The sequence below is a fragment of the Symphalangus syndactylus genome, chromosome 20 (genome assembly GCF_028878055.3).
Source record: "Symphalangus syndactylus isolate Jambi chromosome 20, NHGRI_mSymSyn1-v2.1_pri, whole genome shotgun sequence".
NCBI classification, from domain to species: Eukaryota; Metazoa; Chordata; class Mammalia; order Primates; family Hylobatidae; genus Symphalangus; species Symphalangus syndactylus.
Window position 1 is genome coordinate 55246277 of NC_072442.2, and position 20253 is coordinate 55266529.

General features: G+C 37.5%; 1 long non-coding RNA gene across 1 annotated transcript; it reads right to left on the reverse strand.

The window, feature by feature from the left end:
• Nucleotides 1–265: 265 nt before the first annotated feature.
• On the reverse strand, nt 266–16938 carry LOC129469844 (uncharacterized). Its single transcript, XR_008653109.2, has 5 exons — nt 16850–16938; nt 7615–7713; nt 6734–6856; nt 699–865; nt 266–372 (listed from the first exon to the last, which is right to left on the reverse strand). It is a non-coding gene; the product is annotated as an uncharacterized lncRNA (long non-coding RNA).
• Between the last annotated feature and the right edge of the window lie 3315 nt (nt 16939–20253).

A 20253-nucleotide genomic window follows, 5' to 3' on the forward strand; every position in this document is an offset into this window, starting at 1 on the left:
GGCCACTCTCAGGACCATCATGAATTCACATATTTCTTCCTAGGTGCATTTTTTCCTTTTTGTCACCTTCTTTAAATTGCTGGTTATCTAAAATGCTAGTTGGATAATGAGAGTAGATTTCATAAGCAGAGTTATCTGGCAAAGCTTCCTCTACCGGCTTCAGTATGGACAGTTTGCCTTTAACTACAAGTAGGCTGCCCGAAGACTATATGTAGTGAGCAACTAACCAGCACCTTTAAGATGAGAGGTCAGTAAATCCAGGTACCAAACCCAATAGTAAGCTTATCGTCCATCTAAGTCAGAAGGAAACATTTCCATCCTTAGGTTTCTCATCTTCTAAGCCTGGAGATTGTGATGTAGTTAGGCATTTTCCTGTTTAGAAAAAAGGACTGAATTCTTCTACAAAAGCAACTCTATCAATAGGGAATGCTTTGAACTACAAGGACCAGAACACCTGGCAAACACTGGCTTGAAAAATAAAGATTTCTTTTTCTCAAATGATAAGTTGGGAATCCACAGCCTATGTGTCACTGGCCAGAACCGAGTTGCACGGCAACCCCGATTGCATAGATGGCTGGGAAAGCTAGTTTCTAGCTGTTCCAGCTGCCCCAGTGAAGTCAGGTGGCATGAAGAGGGGGTTTTAGGTTAGCAGCTAACACTGTCTGCTACAAAACCCACTTCATTCATTTTTTCTTTACCTGGAAGTCAAGTCTTTCGCACATTTCTCCCAAGCCTTTCAACAAGAAGTTCTCCAGAAGATGCATCATTGTCTCACTCCTGGTTGGAATCGTACTTCCAGATGTCTGCAATCACCTGACTTGTTTTGATACCCTTTTGTGATATCTGGTCTCGGTTATAATACATTCTGCATTGCAAAAAAAAAAAAAAAATCAGGTAACTTCTGTACATTATGTACATTATGTAAATTTGTTCACTTGTATTTTAATGACCTCTACATGGAAAAATATGACAATAGTGGTTTCAACAGTGGCCTCTCAAAAAATATGTCCACCTCCTCATCCCTAGAACCTGTGAATGTGACCTTATTTAGAAAAAAGTCTTTGCTGATGTAATTATTTCAAGGATCTTGATATTTCAATCACACTAGATTATCCAAATGAGACCAAAATCTAATAACAAATGAGATTTGTCAAATGTCCTTATAAGAGACCGGCAGAAGAGAAGATTGGCACAGAGAAGACTGTCATATTGAGATGGAGGCAAAGATTGGAGTTAGGTGGCCACAAGCCAAAGAATATCTGGGGCCACCAGAAGCTGAAAGATGCAAAGAAAGATCCTCCCCTAGAGCCTTCAGAGGTAGTGCAGCCCTCCCACAGCTTGATTTTGGACTCCGGCCTCCAGAACTTTGAGAGAATACACTTCTGTCATTTGAAGTCACCAAATTTGTGATAATTTTTTGTTCCAGTTCTAGGAACTAATAAAATGGCCACTGCATTTTTGTTGTTATTGTATATGAAATTAACAAATTCCAAACATTTTTTATATAGAACTCAGAGAACAATTCAAACAAGGTAGAGTTGTCCATGTGTAGGTTTAGAGCCCAAATCAGACAGTTTTTGCATCAAAACGAAGCCTGACTCTTGTTTTAAGTCCATGATACACTCCGACTTATCAAAAAAAAAAAAAAATAGCTTTCCCTCACTAATTGCCCAAACTGTGGATTCAGTCCAACTAATTTCCCACTTATTGACCCTGGACAACTTTATCAAGCTGAGTTCCAAATTCAGACCAATTCCTTTTTTCACTGTGCCTTTCTTAATAAATTTTAATGACAGCTATCCCAGGTCCCCCTGAAAATTTAACTCCATTACCAAGTATGGTGACCCAAAAAGATTTGAACAAATTAAGTGTCCCATTTCCAGCCTTTGCCTATCCAAATCCTAGTGTCTCATGACCAGTTTTTATTGCAGATTGGGAATCTAATAATCATCTGTTTTTTAACACAAATTTAAGGTTATTCCCATGATATCAGAGTCACATTCTGATATGCATTATTGCGTGAGAAAGAGGGAGAGTCTCAGATGACACCTTCAATGATTTATAGTCACATAGAAGTATGTCAGTGGTGTGATTATCTGTCATACATATCACAGAAGAAAAAGGTGCAGGGCAATACAGAAAACTACTGTATTTGAATGAAAAGAAAATGCATACATTTGGGAGTCGTCTAGGCCTGTGCTTAAACTCTGGTTTCTCCATTATTTGTGTTACCCCCTTCAGGAGTTTCCTTAATTTTGCTGAGACCTAGTTTCTTCATCTATAAAATGGAGTTGACATATCTACCTTGTAGGGTTGAAGAGGATTAAATGGGATGGCTCATGTAAGTAACCAGATACAGTGACTGGCACACAATAAGCTTCAACCGTTACTAGTTTCCTTCTCTGTATCTCATCCCCTCTCTGTTTTTCTCTTTCTGTAGCCTTCCCCAGCCCCCTAATCTTAAAAGTATGTGACTCCATTAGTGGACTTGAGCTTCCTGTAATTCCTGATTTAAGACCAGCAACATTGGGACATACGTAATACCCACATCAAAGCTCTCTCATGAATCTCATGGCTTAAAAACCATGATCTACCCAGAGCCAGGTCCCATGGCTGCAATTCTTCTGGACTGCCAAGTTGATCCAGAATCTGATACCTGTGGAGCGTTCGCTATCCCCACAAGGTTGCTTACCCACAGGAGTTCTCTTGCCACTTTCCCTTCAAAGCATTCCAAGCCTCACCTTTCACCAAACTCTAGAACTCGTAGGGGCTTGACTTAATTACTGCCAGCCCTCTTCCTGAGGCTAGGATCAAGAACGCATTGACTAATTCTCTTGATAATCATTCTCTTCCTATCCATCCTCAAGTTATTGGTCACCACCTAGATTGCCTCATTTGCCCCTTTCTCTTATCTGAGTGAATACTAGTACTGAGAATTTATCGATCCAGTTATTCGACAAATTGAATAGTACTAGACATGGTTTTAGGAGCTGGGGACACTGCTGTAAACAAAACAAAAAAGCCTGTGCTCTCATGTTGATATTACACTACTGGGAAAGATAGAAGATAGATAAAGAGTCAAAACAATAAGGAAGATAGATGAAAGTTTCCTTGAGGAAAATAAATGGGGTAATGCAATGGATAGGGGAGGTAATGTTTGAAGCAAGACCTGAGTGAAGGGAAGAAGCCGGCTTTGCAAAAGTCTGACGTCTGAGCCTTCCTTACAGAAGTTAGAGTTCCCCAAGCTGGCACGTCTAGGTCTGGCTTACCTAGCCAGGCAATTTTTCCAGAATTTTTGTTTACCTCTGGTGAGCCATTCTTTGTGTGGTCAAGGCTCTCAATATCCCCTCCCACTTCCAAGTCTCAGAGGTTATAGCATATTTTCAGCACTCCTTATACTTAGAACAGATCTACAAAAACCTAGATCCTTAAGATTCTTCATTCATTAATCCATTCATTAAAACAGTGATTGAATATCCACAGTATTATAAGCAACATAATAGGTGGTGTGGGATACAAAGATAAGTAAGAAATGAACCTTGCCTTCAAAGAAATGGCACTGAAAGTTGACTGCCATTGCAAGTTGCATTGGAAAATGGGGCAGAGATAATGTTGGAAAGGTTAGCAGTGGCTAAAGTGTGTGTGAGCTTAGGGGGTAGCGACTTCCAACCAAGCTAAGGAAATTGAAATGGGAGCCACTGAGGGTCTTAATTCACAATAAATGATGGTCAGATAAGACAATAGTAAAACAGAACAGGTGAGAGTTAGCAAGGGTCTGAACTAAGTTAGAGGCAGTGGGGATGGCAAAGAAGGGACAGATATGAAAGTTTTAAAGAAGTAGAATATATGGACATTCTTAAATATCTGACACTCTAATGAGGAATATATTGCTATATGTTTTTACTCACCCTTGACTGAACACAGTTTGAAGTTGCTGGAGCAAAGAGTTTGATAATATAGTGAGACACAGAGAAGAAATGACAGATGAGAAGATGAGACTGGGTCGTGTTGGGCAGGGGTAGGAAATGCCTGGCCTTGGGCTTTTGCTCTCAGATACCAAAGTCATGGCAGCAATCCCCAATCAATCACAACAGGCCTTCTCATTGAATTCAGATGTAGCTTTAGATCCTTTTTCAACACAAAACTCCAAGCAGAAAGGACAAAAATCCATCAGGGCTGGTGTACTAATTAAAACCTACTTGCCAGTTTTGGTGCTAGGCTTTGAATGCCCTAAGACAAAGTCTGATCATTATTCAACAGGAAGCCACTGATGGCTTTTGAGGGGGAAGACTGAAGAATAGAGGACATTATATTTGGTAGAAATGTGAAAATTAGGCTGAAGGAGCAAGCAACTGGAGGCAGGCAGATGGGTCAGAACTTCATGGACTTTGATGGCTGGAAACACTAGCAAAGCAGACAAGAATGTGATTACAGATGTGTTATAGTTTGAATGTGTCTCCTTCAAAATTTAGGTGTTGCCAAGGTGATAGTATTCAGAGGTGGGGTCCTTAAGAGGTGATTAGGCCAGGAGGGCTCCTCCCTCATTTATGGGATTAAGGTCCTTATACTAGCATTATATTAGCTTGCCCTTTTGCCTTCTGTCATGTGAGGACACAGAAAGAGGACCCTCATCAGACACCAAATGCTGGCACCTAGATCTTGTGCTTCCAAGCCTCCAGACCTATATGAAATAAATGTGTTCTCTATAACCTACCAAGTCTGCAGTATTCAGTTACAGCAGCAATAACAGACTTAGACAAGGTGGCTCTGGATTTTCCTCCCAATGAGCATGTCTAACTCAACCTACCTGCAGTTCAGAATCAGGGCGTTTCAGTGTTTTTGTGTTTTTGTTTTTGTTTTAATTTTACTTATTTTTAGGTATGAAGTCTCACTCTGTTGCTCGGGCTAGAATACAATGGTGTAATCACAGCTCATTGCAGCCTCCAACTCCTGGGCTCAAGCAATCCTCCTGCCTCAGCCTCCTGAGTAGCTGGGACTACAGGCATAGCCACTCAGGGTAGCACCAGCAAGCCTGGCTAATTTTTTTGTTCTAATTTTTTTTGTAGAGACAAGGTCTTACTATGTTGCCCAAGCTGGTCTCAAACTCCTGGCCTCAAGTGATCCTCCCACTGCTTTCTCTCAGCTGCGATTACAAGCCTGAGTCACTGTGCCTAGGAAGATAATCTTGTTTAAGAGGACCCCCATGGCAGAGAGGTCATCCCTAGGAGTATAATGGGTTCTATACCAGAAATCTGGAGGCATTGACTCCACTGGTGAGTCAAGGATGAATTATTCACCTTATTCGTGCGTGTTTCCTAATTTGGAAAACAGGAGTGTTGAAATAGATATTCTCTAAATGCCCCATTTGATTGTAATTGTTTCTGATCCTTTAAGTATCACTGAAACACTGCAGTGTGAGTGGCCACTGGCCATAATTAAGAGAAGTAAGCACCTTTAGTGATGAAGTAAGATCCCTAAAGATGAAAAGACGCTGAAGGTTCTGATAATTATTTTACATTTAACAATTCCAATTTAGCTCAAAACATCTGGCCACGAACTGAGAATTTTGCTAAGATCCCAAAATATCTGGGGTTATTCCAGGGCATTGAAATAATAATTTATATTCTTCATAAACAGCCTGTCCTTAGAGTGTACCATGCATCTCCTTACTTCACTGAAGTCAGGAAGTGTTTGCCATAGGGACTTCCAACCTGATAAATGATGAGGCCTTAAACAATTTTCCAACTCTTTGGGAGCTTGCAAAGCAGCCTGTGTTTCATCCTTGCTCCATCATGACAACCAAATCAGCACCATATGGTGGATGAGATCCAGATTATAGAACAGAGGGTCTGCCTTCAAGGACATCTGGAAGTCCTTTAACACATGGACCCTGAGTGACTTGAATGGATCATTTATAGTTGGTCTTGGGCTGTGTGCTGAAGATACCATTGCTGTACTTTGTCTGGTAAGCAACAGGCCTATTTAGTTAATAAGAGGCCTTTCGTGCCCAAATAACACTTTTATTTTTATTATCATTTCTATTTCTTGAAGAGTTTGGCTTTCTCTAGAATGCATGATCTTTATGGGGTAAACGGCTCTGAACCCCAAAAACCCAGGACCAAATGGTGCTAAGTATCTATGGTTGCAATAGCCCAGCAAGGAAATGAGTGTTGGTTCCATGGTACCTAGAATCATTGATAATTATTGGGGTTTACTACCTTAAGGAGGGAGTGAATTAGGGAGTACCTAAAAAGGGCCTGGGCACCAGGAAATATAATTTAGTGTTCAAGGTTTTGTGAAAATCAGAATCCAGTACATTGACTTGATGAGCATTATCTTTCTTTGGTGTGGCCCACTTTACTTTGCTTTCCAAAATTTTAAAGAACGTCTGGTATTTTAGTGATACATTGGCCAATGCATCATTAAGTATCCATAAGGACATCTTTCATACATGTATGCACACACACACACAGAGACCAAAATTCATAACTTTTATAAAAATAAAGACCAGCAAGCTACATTTGTCCAGAACACAAGAAAACTCACCACTGACAGAACTTAAAAAATTAATGTAACTGTTAGTTATCTTCTTTCAGTGTATATCATTTCTGTGCTGAAGGCACAGCAGAAAATAAATTAAAGCAGATGAAAAATATTTATTAATTACAGCAGTATGCAGAATAACTGCCTCCAAGGCATCAGGTCCTAATCAGCTGGAGCCTATAAATGTTACCTTTTACGGAAAAAGGGTCTTTGCAGATGTGATTATATTGAGGATCTTGAGATTCGAAGATTATCCTGGATTATCTGGATGTAGTCACAGGTGTTCTTATACACGGGGAAGCAAGATGGGGATCTGCCACAGAAGAATAAAAGAAAATATTGTGACCACAGAGGCAGGCATTGGAGAACGATGCAGTCATATACCAAGAAGTGCCGGCGGCCACCAGAAGCTGAAAATGCAAGGAACAGATTGTACTCTGGAGCCTCCCTAGGGAGCACCCCCCTACTTGATGTCACCTTGATTTTATCCCTGTGAAATGGATTTCAGACTTCCGGCCTCCAGAAATGTGAGAGAATAAATTTCTGTCGTTTTAAGTCACTAAGTTTGTGGAAATTTGTGATAACAGCCCTAGGAAACTAACATAGGTAAAGAAGAAGGTTGGTATCTAATGAGAAGTTGTTTTAAGCTGAGGCATTTTTCCTCTGGGAGCATGCAAACACTTCCCAAGAGGTATGTAGCCAAGGAGAATTTCAGTGACTCAAACTGCAGATTCCCAATGTCCTTGGATTCCTTCCTGAAATGAAGCTGCCTAAAAATGTACCGTGTCAGGTGGTTTCTTTTATCATTTCTCCTTTTAGTGTCACTTTCTCCCATTTTATAAAAGAAAGATATGTCCCTCATTCATCCCAAATCTTATTGTGTTGCAGTACCCCAGGGTGTAAAATGTCTCGAGGGCAGATCATTCAAAAGGTTGGTGTCTGCAACACTTCTTTTAATCAAGGCCGCAGAACCTCATGCAGGGTTTCGAGTCATTCTCATGCTATAATATTTCTATTAAAGTCAAAGCAGGGTATTGTGAACTATGTTGAGATATCTGAATTCAGACATACTATAGATTGGGGCAGCAGGAGAGATGGCGATTGTTGTTTAATGACTTCACGTCTTCTATCCTCTGACAATTTCAATGCATACATCACTCCTTAGGGAATCTGGTGAAAGCAAAGAAAAGAAATTGTCAGGATGACATACTAAAGGCAGTGGAATCTTAGTTTTAACAAAGCCACAAACTCAGGGCAGGGATCCATGCCTTACCTCTGTCTATCTGCCATAATATTAGAGTAGTCAGAATTTGCACACGCACACATGCCCACATCAGGGAGAATACCAACCTGGCACAAGCACATCCCCTCTGCATGGCTACCATTCTCAGGAAAAACAAAGAGCTTAGTGAGGGCACGTTTTGTATCATTTCAAAGAAAAGGAAGTGAAAACATTCAAGATTTCTTTCAAAAGGTCAATGTTACAACTTTGAGTGTAAGAGTAGATTAGAAGTAAGATACAATTTTATATTTTCTTGATTATTGAGTAAATCCTTGTGTAAATACTCAGGCTCACAAGAGAAATAACTGCATTCACTTCAGATAGTAGGACATGAGCTACTATAAATCTATATTTATTTTTTACTTGGTGAAGAGTCTCCTGCTGACTGCTTTTCACCATCTGCTTATTCCTCCACTTTGACCACGTACTTCTCACATTTGTATTTGTTTCATTGGTATATTACATAGCACTTTACAGCAACCACGGACATGTCAGTTGTAAGCTCCCCATTTACTAGCTTACTAGTGACCCCAAATCTTCTCTTCTTTATTTGCATATTATTTTCACAAGCACAGTAACCTCCCACTTGAAAAAGAGACTATCTATTAATGTATGTATATAAAGACAAAATATTCCAGTATGCAATGTAAATGATACATCTAGTGATGTCCTAAAGTTTAGAAAATGCCTTTATTTAATTTGAATTACTTGCTCCTTCTCAAATTTTAAATATTATTCTAATTCTGTGAAATTGTTTTCAAGCATAAAATAAAATTATGTGTGCATATATATACATGTATATGTACATACATCATATATTATATATTATATAAAATTTGTATATATGTTACATATAATTTGTATGTATATTATATATATAAATTCTCAAGTATCTGGCTATTATTTGTAAAGGCATTTTGAGATAATAGAGAAAATTAAACTTTGAGATGAATAAATAAGTAGTTGTTCACTGGCTTCTGAAGGAAATACTAAAAGGCATGATTTCAATTTTTGTAGGGATGTTCAAACTGAGCTCCATCTAATTTTAACTTTTTTAAAAAGTGCCTATAAATGAAAAACAAGTAAAATTAGTATCATTTCAATAGCCTCAGTAAAGACTTCTTGGTGTACCTCCCTGAAATTAAGAAGGTGAACGGCAAAGGACTGGGTTAACAACTTGTTTTAAATCAGAAAATTTTATTTTTCATGGTTAACAATTATTTACCAAATTTGCAACATGTTTATATTGCTTAATTAATTACTTTCTGACTATGATGATAACTTAATATTTGAAGCCTTGTAGTCAAAGGAAAAGAAATAATTTAAATATATGTTTTGTAGAGAGGTATGACAAGACAACTGATAAAATCTTCATTTATAAAAATATATTATACTACTCTGACTCCCAGTTTCCAATTGGCATGCAAGGAGCATGGAAATTGTCACTTTATTCTGAAACTAAGTAAAAACTGAACAAACAGAAAAATTGACAACTTTTCTTAGATTCATCAGAGTGAGATCACAGGGCATGCCCCAAAGTTGGAAAGAGACTGGAGGATGCAGAGAATCACAGCTCACCAGAGGAGAAACCTACAAGCAGAAACCTGCTCCAGAAAGACTGCCTAGATAGGAAAACTTATACTGTAATTGAGGAACCTCTGAAGGCTCAGTATGGACAAGTCTGAGAGTTTAGGAACCCAGAAGACCCAGTCATGAAGAAGCCCACACACTTTTGTGATTATTACCTACAAGAATTCATTGAATTGAATTGAATTCATTGAATTCAATGAACTGATTCAATTCACTGATGTAAACAATCACAAAAAATCCCTTGGGGCTTCCATCAGGGGGAGGGTAAAAGAAACCATTTTGAAATGTGCCGGAGCATTCTGTTCTTAACAACGTCTGCCCCTAGGAGAAACTAACTGGAGCCTAACCTTCTGGGTTTTATCAGAGGCTAACTGACCTAGAGGAGGGGAAATACCCAGTGTCAGCCCACTCTAGCCATTCTGTCCCATGTGGGAAGGAGAAGACTGAGAAGCACTTGTGAAGTTCACAACCCAGAGGCATAGGCTTACTCAACACTGAGACCTAACAATGGGAATACAGAACTCTCTCCCTCCCTCACACAGTATATCATCTTCGACCATCAAAACAAATACAAGGCATACTAAAAGGCAAAAACAAACAAACAAACAAACAAGAACAAAAAACAAACCCCACACACACAGTTTGAAGACACAGAGCAAGCATCAAAATCAGACACAGATACGTCAGGGATGTTGGAATTATCAAACCTGGAACTTAAAACAACTATGATTCATATGCTAAGCATTATATTGGAGAAAACAGACAGCATTCAAGAAAAAAATTAACAAAACTGCATCATCATTTGCATTAGCAGCACTGAAAATTCAATATGTAATGAAAATTTTAAAATTTAAAATGAAATATAAATCTAACAAAATATAATCAGAATCTATAGGAGGAAAACTATAAAATTCTGATGAAAGAAATCAAAGAACTAAATAAATGGAGATATAGTCTGCATTCACATATCTCAATATTATCAAAATGTCACTTCTTCCCAATTTGATCTACAGATTCAATTTAATCCCAATCAAAATTCTAGCAAGTTATTTTATGGGAATTAACAATCTGATTCTAAAATTTATGTTACAGGCAAAAGATCCAGAATAAATGCAGTACTGGAAGAGAAGAAAACAAAGTTGGAGGACTGACCCTATCAGCCTTCAAGACTTACTATAAAGCTATAGTAATCAAAATAGTGTGATATTGGTGAAAGAGTAGACAAATATAGAGCCCAGAAATAGACCCACATAAATATAGTCAGCTGATCTTTGACAAAAGAGTAAAGGTAATCAACAAAGACAGACTTTTCAACAAATGGTGCAGGAATAACTGGACATCTACATGCAAAAAAATGAATCCAAACACAGGCCTTATAACCTTAACAAAAATTAGCTTAGAAAGACATCATAGACCTAAATGTAAAATGAAACACTATAAAACTAGAAGATAACATAGGAGAAATCTAGGTAACATGGGTTTGGTAATGACTTTCTAGATAAAACACCAATGACACAATCCATGAAAGAAATAATAAACTAGACTTCATTAAAATTGAAAACTTTTGTTCTGCAAAAAGCATTAACAGAATTGAAAGCCAAGCCACAAACTGTGATAAAAATATTTGCAAAAGACATACCTCATAAAGGACTGTTATCCAAAATATACAAATAACTCTTAAAAGTCAGTAATAAGAAAATAAGCAATATGAATTTTAAAATGAATGAAAGATCTGAACAGACACATCACTAAAGAGGACATACAGATGCCAGATAGATTTAAAAACAAAATGCTCAACACCGTGTGTCATCAGGGAATTGCAAATTAAGACAACAATGAGATATCACCACACACCAGTTAGAATGGCCAAAATCCAAAACACTGACAACATTAAATGTTTACAAAGATGTGGGAAACCAGAAACTCTCATTCATTGCTTATGGAAATGCAAAACTGTACAGTCACTCTGGAAGACAGCTTGATAGTTTTGTACAAAACAAAACATACATTTACCATATGATTTCGCAATCTTGTTCCTTAGCATTTACCCAAATGGGTTGAAAATTGTGTCTACACAAAAACCTGTGCATGGATGTTTACAGAAGCTTTCTTCATAATTTCTGAAACTTGGCAGCAACAAAATGTCCTTAAGTGGGCCGGGCATGGTGGCTCACACCTGTAATCCCAGAACTTTGGGAGGCCAAGGCTGGCAGATCACAAGGTCAGGAGCTCAAGACCAGCTCGGAAAACATAGTGAAACCCCGTCTCTACTAAAAATACAAAAAATTAGCCGGGCATGGTGGCAGGTGCCTGTAATCCCAGCTACTTGGGGAGCTGAGGCAGGAGAATTGCTTGAACCCGGGAGGCAGAGGTTGTAGTGAACCGAGATCGCACCACTGCACTCCAGCCCGGGCGACAGAGCAAGACTCCGTCTCAAAAAAAAAAGTCCTTAAGTGAATGGATAAACTGGTACATCCAGACAATGAAATATTCAGCACTAAAAATAAGTGAGCTACCAAGCCAGGAAAAGACATGGAAGAGCCTTAAAGTCATGTTACTAAGTGAAGAAGCCAATCTGAAGTCTAAGTGCTGTACAATTTCAACTATATGACATTCTGGTAAGAGCAAAACCATGAAGACAGTAAAATATTAGTGGTTTCCAGAGAGTAGGAGGACGGAGGTAAGAATAGGAAGGGGACAAAGGATTTTTGAGACAGTGAAACTATTCTGCATGGTCTATAATGGTGGATGTATGTCATCATACATTTTTCAAACTCCATAGGATATACAACACCAAGAGTGAACGCTAATGTAAACTCTGGACTATGGATAGTGAGATATCAACGTAGGTTCATCAATTGCAACAGCTGTTCTGCTCTGGTGTTTATGTTGGTAGTGGAGTAGGCTATGCCTGTGTTGGGGCTGGAAGTATAATGTGTTTCTGCCCAGTTTTCCTGTGCACCTAAAACTGCTCTAAAAAATAGTCTGTTAAAAAATTAACCCAAAATAACAAGAAAAAGCCTGCTAGGATATTAAACATGGTACATCTAATCATTTTTTTTAGGCCTTTCATTTTCCTTTAAAAAGTTATATACATTCTAACATATAAGGTCATGAACATCATTCATTTAGTTGGCTCCTAAATATTTTATCTTTGGACGCTACTGTAATGAAATTTTGTTTCAATTTCTAATAGTTAATTGCTAGCACAGAGATATACAGTTGATTCTTGTATTTTTGACTTGGTATAACTGTGCTAAACTTCTTATTAATTCTGGTAACTTTTTGTTCATTTGTGGATTTTTATGTATACCGACAAGACATTTACAAATAAAGACAGCTTTACCTCCTTCCACTCTGAATACCATTTATTTATTTCTTCTTGCCTTATTGCATTGAATAGAACTTCACAATTTTGAATAGGTGTGGGGAGAGGGGACATCCCTGCCTTGTTCCTGTAGAAAGCATTGAGCTTTCATCACTGAGTACCATCTTAGTTTCTCAGGCTGAGAAAGCTTTCTCTCTTAATAATTTACTGATGGCTTCCATTAAAAATAAGCGTTGAATTTTGTCAAATATTTTTTCTGCATCTATTGACATAATCATCTGGCTTATTTTGCTTGTTTACTGTGTTGAAATATATTGATTGACTTTCAGATGTTAAATCAACCCTTTATTACCAGGATAATGGTCATGATGTACTATTTTTTCTATATTATTGAACTTGATTTGCTGAAACTTTGGTAAGAATTTTTAATCTAATTTTATAAAAGATATAGGTCTGTAGTTTTATTTCATTGTAATCCTATTCTGATTTGTATATCAGAGTAGTATAGGCCTTATAGAATTAGTTAGGAATTTTTCCCTTCTGTATTTTCTGAATGTTTCTGTGAAATTGGTATTATTTCTTTCTTAAATGTTTATGTAACTCACCAGACAAGTCATCTGGAACCGAAGGTTGTTTGTGGGAGGTTTTTTTTTTTATCCTAAATTAAATTTATTTTATTTATATAGAGCTTTCTAACTTTTCTATTGTTTTTTTCTTTTGAAACAGGGTCTTACTCTGTCTCCCAGGCTGGAGTTCAGTGGCACGATCATGGCTCACTGCAGCCTCAACTTCCTGGGCTCAACTGATCCTCCTGCCTCAGCCTTTTGAGTAGTTGGGGCTGCAGATGTGTATCACCACACCCAGCTAATTTAGTTTATATTTTTGTAGAGACAGTGTCTCACTATGTTGCCCAGGCTGATCTCGAACTCCTGGGCTCAAGCAATCAATCTGCCTCAGCCTCCCAAAGCACTGGGATTACAGGCACAATCTACTACACCTGGACTTGCTTTTCTGTTTCTTTTTTAGTAAGTTTTGGTAATTTGTAGATTTCGAGGACTCTGAGTAAAGCATCTTATCGCATAGAACAGGAAAACAGAAGACAGCAGGACCAACTGTTATTATTATGTTCCAAATAAAATTATGTTTTGAAAACACACTTCTTACGTTTTCAGTTTTCTCTCCATTACTTCATGGCATGTGTTGTTTGATCTCATTAAGAACTGAGTTCCAGAACCTCCTCCACTGCAATTCACTCTTTGAGCCCAGCCCTGATTCTTTTTCCTTCTGCATCACACTGTCATTTCAGCCACTCTCAGCAATATCTTCAGCTCCCTTTGTGCTGTGATTCTGTTCCATCGGCCCTGCGAAATCCATGCACCATGGATCAACTTAACTTTTCACTTTCTCCGCTCTTACTTCCAGGCTGCTAAATAACAGTGAAGGAAATTATACAACCTCATCAAACAGTATGACCTCAAATCCATGATTTCTGCCTTCCCTTGAGTTTTCAGCAATCTGTGACAATTTGTCCATTTTTCTTTCATCAAATCTACCTCTTGGCCAGGCACGGTGGCTCACACCTGTAACTCCAGCTACTTGGGAGGCTGAGGCAGGAGAATCGCTTGAGCCCTGGAGGCAGAGGTTGTGGTGAGCCCAGATTGCGCTATTGCACTCCAACCTGGGCAACAAGAGAGAAACTCCATCTCAAACAAAACAAAACAAAAATCTACCACTTATTTTTCAGGGTAACTATTTCAAACTTATACCACTGAAAATCTGTGCATTATCATATCCCTTCTTCTTTTCAACAGACAACTGGCCTTCTATTTTACGGTAAAGTAGAAGTCACAAGACAGAAGGAAACACTTTCTCCTTTGCTGCCACCTCAAGCTTCCCGATGTTTCTAAAGGGTCGTGTTCACCTTCCCAGTTAGGACAATGGAAGAAGCATCTCTCTTCCTGCATAAAACTAATCCCTCTCCTTATGATCTAGATCCTATTTTCAACAGCTCTTCCAGGGATTTAATTTCATGAACGATCTACGTTCTCATCTGAGGTTTCAACACTGTTCTATACTGGGGCTTTTCCCATCAGCATTTAAAGGTGCTTAATTCTCTTCCTGCACCCTCTACCCCAAATTATTTTTCTTTTTATGTCTCTCATCCTGTCTCATTCTCACGTCACACCCTCTTCACAAACACACTCATGGGAAGAGTCGCCTGCAGTAGCTCCACACAGCCAAGCTCAGTACTCTGAAGTTTGGCAGGCTCGTTTCCATTGAAACCCCCTGATTTACCACTGCCAATGGACTTCTATTGGCAAAATCCAGCAGGCACTTTTGTATCATACTCGACAAAGGGCATCAGAAAGATTAAACTGATGAAAATTTTGAATCAGACAACTGGCACCCCTAGAAGCAGGAGTCCCCAAATTAGTATTAAACCAAGTGAAATTCTGAGCAAAAGCTATAAAATGGGAAAAGGAGAGTGACTTTAAACTCATAAACTTCAAAATTAACAGACACTTGATGTGATGGATATGCAAATTACCCTGATTTGATCATTATACATTGTATACATGTAGCAAAATATCATACCCTACTCCATAAATACGTACAATTATTAGGTGTCAGTTAAAAATAATAATAAAAGCAGAAAATATTAACAGAGAAGTTAGTCGATTTGAATCTTTATGAACAAAATGGCATATATTGAAATGTATAAAGGAAAAATTGCTTGAATGTTTGAAAAAACTGACAAAGCACTGAAGTGAAAAGCTGTAATTAAACTCTCTAAGTCATTGTAAGATTAAGTAGTACCCTTAAAAAGTTTACAAAAGATATGAGCTATATAATTAGTAAGTATGAGTAGGGAGATGGCTAGATTCAGCTTTTTTATTGCTTTAATTAGCACTATTCATATTTTAGACCAAATAAAGTAAATAAAAGTTAAAGATATTATTTATCTTTAACAAAGCTTTAAATTATTTCATTATAAACTAGAAAAAATGAAAATCAATGACCTAAGCATACAACACAGGAAATTTATAGAAAGGAAACAGGTAAGTATTAGACAGTACTAATAAAGATAAAGGAAAAATGTAATGCACTAGAAATAAAAGATGGATTGATTAATAAGTCCAAGAGCTGATTTACTGAGAGTAAAATGGACAGAGCTCTAAGTCAGCTTAACTCCAAAACAAAAAAAAAATCATAAATGAGAAAGGGCATGTAACAAAGATATAAAAGAAAATTTTAATATAAAACACTACGTACAAATCTGCTAATGTGATATTTCAATGAAATGAGATTTTTCCAGCAAAAACTAAGGTTCCAAACTTGACACAAGGTTGAAAACAGAAATAGCTGCCAAAAGAGTCGTTAATGATTTTAAGGAACCCCAAATAAACCTGGACTCAGGAATTTTACTAGTGAGTCCTAGCTAATATCAAGAGACAGATAGTTCATATGGCATTGCAATTGTTTCAAAGCAAGTAAATGGACAGAGAATTGGCAGAATCCTGATAACAGAATCTGAAAAGCATTGCCTTAAAAACAAACAAAAAAAATCAGACAAATATTTAGTTATGAATATACAAGAAAACTGGTAAGGAAAATATTAGCAAAACAAACCTAGCCACATATTAAATAAATCACATAGTCTTAGACAAGGGTATAAAGAAAATCAATCAATCAATCACATACATTGAAGACAGCACAATAGTCTTTCTCCAGAATTGTGAAAATGGATCAGTCTTTTTTAAAAACTATGAACATAATTAATTATATCAATGAATCTAAAAAGATTTTCTAAAGCATATGCAGTAGTTTTCCCTTTTCCACGATTTTACTTTTCTGAGATTCAGTTACTCACAGTCCAAATATATTAAGTGGAAAATTTCAGAAACAAGCAATTCATAAGTTTTAAAGTCGGTGCTGTTCTGAGTAGCATAATGAAATTTCTTGCTATCCAATCTATTCCACACAGGACATGAATCATCCCTTTTTCCAGTGTATCCAGGTGTATTAGTTTGTTTCACTCTGCTCTAAAGAGCATCCTGAGATTGGGTAATTTATTAAAAAAAAAAAAAGAGGTTTCATTGACTCACAGTTCCACGTGGCTGTGGAGGCCTCAGGAAACTTACAATCATGGCTGAAGGTGAAGGGGAAGCAAGGCACATCTCACACGGTGGCAGGAGAGAGGTGAGGGGGAAGTGCCACACACTTTTAAACCATCAAATCTCATGAGAACTCACTCACTATCATGGAAACAGCAAGGGGGAAATCCACCCCTCATGATTCAATCACCTCTCACCAGTTACCTCCCCTGGATTACAATTTGAGATGAGATTTGAGTGGGAAAACAGAGCTAAACCATATCACCACGTGAGGGGAAGTATAGTAAAGAAAGATATTTGGAAAGAGAGAGAGACCAGATTCACAGAACTTTTATTACAGTATAATACTTCTACTCTATTATTAGTTATTATTAATAATCTCTTACTGTGTCTAATTTTAAATTAAACTTTATCATACGTATGAAAGTATAAAAAAAACCCTAATACATATAGACTCCAGTACCATCCTCAGTTTCAGACCAGAGGTCTTAGAAACTATCCACTGTGGGTAAGCGAAGGTAGTCATTTCCTTAGATGTTAAAAAAAGTTTCTAAATAAAAAAGTTGCTGTTAACGTCTTTAAAATCATGTTTTTTTGTAAAATAAGAATAAAATATATTAAATTAATGTGAAACCATATATCTATCTGAAACCAACAGCAATGATCATTCTTTCTTTGCTTGTTTCTTTTTTTGTGGTTTTGTTTTGTTTTGTTTTGTTTTGTTTTTTTGAGACGGAGTCTCGCTCTGTCTCCCGGCTGGAGTGCAGTGGTGCATTCTTGGCTCACTGTAACCTCCGCCTTCTGGATTCAAGCAATTCTCCTGCCTCAGCCTCCAGAGTAGCTGGGACTACAGGTGCCCACCACCATGCCCGGCTAATTTTTTTGTATTTTAAGTAGAGACGGGGTTTCACCACGTTGGCCAGACTACTCTTAAACTTCTGACCTCAGGTGATCCACCCGTCTTGGCCTCCCAAAGATCATTCTTAACCCTGGACGTCTAGAGACCTTCTTATTAAAATCAGAAGCTGGGCATAGTGGCTCACACCTGTAACAGAAGCCCCAGAAACTGAGGCAGAAGGATCACTTGAGGACAAAAGTTAGAGACCAGCCTGAGCAACATAGTAAGACTCCGTTTCTAAAAAAAACAAAAAATTTAATTAGTCAGGCACGAAAGTGCATTCCTGTAGTCCCAGCTGCTCAGGAGGCTGAAATAGCAGAATCACTTAAGCCCAGGAGTTTGAGGCTGCAGGAAGTTATGATCACACTACTGCACTCCAGCCTGAATGACAGCGTGAGACCCCATTTCTAAAAAACTAAAAAGAGAAAATCAGGAATCACATGAATATCAGCACTGCTGTTATTAAATTTGGAAGTCCTTGCAAACACAATCAGAAAGGAAATGTTTGTGTGTGTATGTAAAGATGAAAGGCTGGATAGCAAGCAGGATAAGAACCAAATTGCTTCAGTAAAGTTTTTGCTCTTAAATTTATAAACCACGTACCTTTCAACAAACTTCTTATCTGCCTTCATTTCTTCAACCAAAATTAAAGGAAATAACAATTGTACCTACTTTATAAGAAGCTGTAAGGCTTAAAACAAAGATAATATGAGTAAAAGTTTAGAATGCTTTCTGGCACAGAATAAATGCCAAACAAATCCTTACTCACTATAAAATATCTGCCATTAATATAGAAAGGGCCCTTAAAACTTGGTAACAAAAAGTTAAATATCCCAATAGAAAAGGAGAAAAGACTTGAGCTAGTAGTTCCCACGAATTACTAACTAGTAAAGTAATATTAATAATGAATGAAGATGTAATGGTTTATTCAACACAATAAATAATAAAACAATTATAAATAAAAATAACAATAAAATGACTTTTTTTCATTTGAAGCATATGAAACATTTATATAAGAGAAAGAAGCAATAATAATTGCTTCTTTGGAGGTTAATTTCTCAGAATATACTTTATGAAACTTAAAAGTTTGCCTCCTTAATTTAGAAAATCCACTTTAAATACTTCATCCAAATAAAAAACTAAAATCATGCACACAGTTTTAGCTGTGAGAATTCATAACAACACTGTTCATGACAGAAGAAATTCCATTAATTGAACTGTCCAAAATACATCAGAGGACCTCTGGAAATGAAATACTATGCTGCCCTCACAAATAAGGCTGTGGAAGTACATTTATTGTGTGGGAAGATTTTCAAATATATTATAAATCTTAAAATGCAGATTAGGAAAAGATAGCAGAATGATCTTTGTAAAGAAACACACATATATACACAGGAGCAGAGACGTAGGTGGCAAGATACAAACCAAGCCACCTGGTTGCATAAAATTACAAGTATTATTTATTGGTTTTCTTGGTCAACTTGTATTTTTATTAGGTGACCATGCACTGCTTTTGTGCATAAGGTTAAAAAAAAAAAAAAGCAGTGGGAGGTGGCAGCCAGGCAACAGAACTCCAGAACTCAAAGAAATAATTTCTATGAGGAGCTTAGCTAACGTGGCCAAGGTACATTTTAAATAACAAGCTTAAGGGAATGCAGGGGGCCCCCCATTCACCCATTCACCAGACCACACAGAGAGTTCAAATATTATAAACCCAATTAATAAGAATTGCTGCCCCAATAAAACCTACAGCCACAGACACCAGGACTCCCTGCTGCATAGCAGAGCAGTGAATGTATCAGAATCGGACTCAATAACTGACTCAATGCATTCTCCCCTCCCTATGTTCCTACAGTTGCTCAGAATGTATCCCTCACCAGCTTCCATTTTTTCCCCGTTTGGGAAAGAGTATTGCTTTCTTTTTAATTTTATTCTGATGTTCATTTCCCTCATGTGTTTATTTGGACTCTAAGTTGGGGTAGGTGGGAGGATGGAGGATAGAGAATTCCAACAGAGTTCCCTAAGAAATGCTATTCCAATGTAACTTACATTTTATGATACCAACCATTAGTTGTAGTTATTTAATTTCACAGATTGGACTCCTCAAACCTGTATAAAGATTTAAGTAAATAAATAAAGATTGCTATCATCCTTTTAATGTTGAATGTTTCTCCATAGAAGCAAGAGGTCTTAAGATATATATGGCACCAGTGTTCCTAGATACGTAGAGTCTGGGAAACACTGATGTAAATGTATGGCAACAAAAGGAGGAAAGGATCTTAAGAAGTTATGAACGGTTATCATATAATCATGCACAAGAATGCATGGCTTAATTACTCAATGACATAGAAGTCTCTTTGCTATCCAAATGCAGCCAGAGTTCTTTGAAAGATTTGGCTCTTCTAATAGTCCAATATCTAGAAGTTATGTCTTTTACATATTTCCAAGAGGGGAAAAAGGAGTTAAACATGACTTCAAGATTTCCTCCTGTCAAGGC